The sequence below is a fragment of the Bidens hawaiensis genome, unplaced genomic scaffold (assembly GCF_021521415.1).
Source record: "Bidens hawaiensis isolate Kalapana, Puna unplaced genomic scaffold, B.hawaiensis_p1.1 tig00023199_1, whole genome shotgun sequence".
Classification (NCBI taxonomy): domain Eukaryota; kingdom Viridiplantae; phylum Streptophyta; class Magnoliopsida; order Asterales; family Asteraceae; genus Bidens; species Bidens hawaiensis.
The window spans coordinates 30,800-34,474 of record NW_027493628.1 but is presented as its reverse complement, the minus strand read 5'-3'; the positions used below and the strand labels follow the sequence as shown (position 1 = coordinate 34,474).

The 3,675-nt window shown below is 35.5% G+C and overlaps 1 pseudogene across 1 annotated transcript; it reads left to right on the top strand.

Moving 5' to 3' along the window:
* Positions 1-1,505: 1,505 nt before the first annotated feature.
* Positions 1,506-3,445, top strand: LOC143567020 (secoisolariciresinol dehydrogenase-like; annotated as a pseudogene). The gene is made up of 2 exons (XR_013141331.1): positions 1,506-1,585; positions 2,660-3,445. The product of XR_013141331.1 is annotated as a secoisolariciresinol dehydrogenase-like (transcript).
* Positions 3,446-3,675: the final 230 nt, after the last annotated feature.

Here is a 3,675-nt window from a genome sequence, read left to right as displayed (position 1 = left end):
CCTCATGGCCACCATCATGGTACCCTAATGGGCCTAGCCCAGTTAGGGTTACCTCCACAAAACCCCCACAGCCCAATAACATTGTATTAGTCCATATAATAAAATAAGCCAATATAATAAATTTAGGGTCGTAAAACCGGGTTTAGTACCATACCCCTACACAGTGCATATGGAGTTTGATGGATTTATTGACCACGTGTGGTGTTGATGTTAGTTCATGAGGTGGGTTTTTGACACCCTACTATAAACGAACCAGACAAACTCACCATGTGTGGTGTTGATGACAATGTTAGTTCATTAGGTGAGCCTTTTACACCCTACTATAAATGTACCAAACAAACTCAAACAAGCCTTGTCATCATCCATTACCATGGTGAAATCAACACAATTATTTTCTCTGTCAAGACAACAGAAACTTCAAATCTTCGCTATGATAATCGATACAAAAATCCACAAGCATTCTTGAATTAATATGCAACTAAAGTCACAAAGAGGAGAAATAATTAAAGACTATCCGCAAAAATCCACAAGGTATGTTCTTTACATATAAAGATTTCATTTTTATAAACGGTTTGCCCTAAAACTTGACATGAAGGCTAATCGGGTATAGTTGAACCATAAAAATGTAAACTTGATGATAAAAATGGGCTAGATGTACTCGTTGGTATATACGGCTCACTTGGAAACCCTAGATCTAGTTAAAAGGAGCTTATAACCGATAAAGGTTGGAACTTTGTTGTTAAACGATCTAGATCTTGGTCTAACAGGGAAGGAAAACCATTATGAGGCTAAATAATACTAAACTATGCGAATGGATGTTTGATATAAGTTAGAAAACGAAAATAAAGGTGACAACCATCTACAGTGGTTGTATTTGAATGGGCAACCTTTCGAATACAAGACCACCATGGATGTGTTCGAATGTGGCTTGTACAAACACACCTCGTCAAACGATGGAAGGAAAGTATTCTGAAAAAAAACGCTTGTTATTATAGTGAATTTTATTTTAAAAAAAATATCATATGAAAAAGTTGTAGACTTTTAAAAATAATGGAGGAATTAATATGATTTGCATGTGGGGAGAGAATATGTGTACTATTACGTTTATACCATTTTTCTTTGATCCCTACTTGACACATGTCAATTAATTATGACTTCTCACACTTCTCAGTTTTGTTTACTTTTATTGAATAACTCAACCCTACCCTTTAATACCAAGAGTTTCAGTTTTGATGCACGAGTTATGTAAAATAAACAAATATAATTATAATAATATTTTTAAATAGATAATGGTTTTTTTATATGTCAACTAATAAAGTCACAATATTCTTTTGCTAAAAAAACGACGTGACGTTTGTTGAGTGTCATAATATGAACGTGTTTCGTTTTATACTTTAATAATATGAACTTGTTGAATGTGCTTACGCCAAGTAACTAATGTAGAAGAACAAAGTTGCTTTATTCATAAACAGTTCTTCCTTCTATTTAAAGGCAACAAATTTCCTTCCAAGTTATATCATCAAATCCACTACAAGTATCAACCAAAAACCATGGCAAAGGTTGCTGATCAAGTTCTTCTACCCAGGTGATCTAATTTGTGTTTTCCAATTAATGTATGCTAAATTTTGTCGGCTAAGAGGCATTTTGAAATTCTCTTAATGATTTCATTAGAAGACTACATTTAAGTCGGTCAGAGATGTATAATATGTTTGATTCACTTTAAAAACACCTTTTAATGTAATGGTTTATAGAGACTACCTCTTAATCGTTCAAGCCTTTTAATGACTCGCACAACGTTGCCAAACAACCCCTTAAATAAATTATTTCCAGGCACATATACATAATATGCATACACACAAATATGTGTGTTTGCGCACCTACCGATATTGGTTTATGGGCGTTTTTGAGCTGATGTGGCTCAGGTTGCTGCCCCGCCGAACGTCCTTGATTACGTGTGATTTCCGCGACTCCCAACTTAAAAGTAGTTACTTATTAACAACCCTCTAAATAGATGGAAATCATAAACACGTGGAAAAATTTAGATCATTGATCAAATACATTGATTTGAGGGTTAAACCTGAAAAGGTGACTTATATATTATTACTAAATGGAAGTTAAGTATGAATGAAAGGGAAAACTCATAAAAGATAAAATTGAACCTGAAGTTAACTATGAATGAAGGGGACAAACTAGAAAATTGAGCTGTCATTGTTAAATCTTTTTATTTAAATCTAGTTACTACAGTTCAATTATTGTAATCTTATACGATGTTATATTCTTCAACATGTTATATCAAAAGAATGATGTTTTTAAAAATGTCACATGGGAAGTCTCACTCTATTGAAAATACACGAAGCAGCAGTTTGGCATTATATTTCCTAAAAAAATGAACTTTTAGTTTAGGTTTTGCTTGTAATTAATTAAAACAGAACCATTCTTATAGTTTTCATTTCCAAATGCTAAAACTGTAACAAACCGAAACCCGAACCAAATTCAAACAAGCCCCAAATGGTTTTAAACACTCAAAAAGCAAAGTTTCGGTTTTGGTTGGGTTTTAGCCCTAAACCGATTTAGCTCCCACAAAGTCTAGACCTTACAAAATGAATAATGTGAACTGATTTTTACAAAATTGTAACCTTAAATATTACTTAACATTTAGGTTGGCAACGAAAGTAGCATTTATCACCGGTGGAGCTCAAGGGATTGGAGAGAAAACCGCAAGGTTATTCGTCAAACATGGGGCCAAAGTCGTCATTGCTGATATTCAAGATGATAAAGGTCAATCTGTATGTGAAGATATCGGTCTTGACAAGGCTACATTTATCCACTGTGACGTGACTATTGAATCAGATGTTGAAAATGCCATCAATATGATACTTTCCATGTATGGTAAGCTAGACATAATGATCAATAACGCAGCCATTGTCGATGACCTAAAGCCGAATATTCTTGATAACGATTTGCCAACTTTTGAACGAGTAATGAAGGTCAATGTAACCGGTGTGTTCTTAGGAACCAAGCATGCTGCTCGAGCCATGATCCCTGCTCGTAGCGGCAACATCATCACGTTAGGAAGTGTGTCTGGGTGCATTGGAGGGATCATTTCTCATTCTTATTCGACTTCAAAACATGCAATCGTGGGGCTCGCTAAGAACACTGCAGCGAGCTTGGCCAATATGGGATTCGTGTTAATTGCTTATCGCCTCATTTCATTCCGACTCCATCTACTGCTGGCATGATAAATGATCATCCTGAGAAATACACAAAAGTTTATTCAAACCTCAAAGGGGTATCCCTTAGTCAAGATGATGTTGCAGAAGCTACTTTACTTCTAGCTAGCGATGAATCCAAGTACATGAGTGGGCATAATCTGGTACTTGATGGAGGTTTAACCGTGATTAATCCGGCTTTTGGCTTATTTGCACGAGCTATCCCTGTGGAATAGACAGGGGCGGACCCACCTTATTGAGATCGGGGTCCCGGGACACCAATCTTTTTTAAAAATATAGTAGAGACAATAGGTTACTTTTTTGAAGGACCCCATAAAAATACTTAGGTGGAACCCATCGTATCAAAGCTTTCTTTGGTGTAGTGACATACCTTTTCTCTTCCAACTTAAAGGTCACAAGTTCAAGCCTCACTAAGGGTGGATTTAACATTTTTATTTTGTATTTC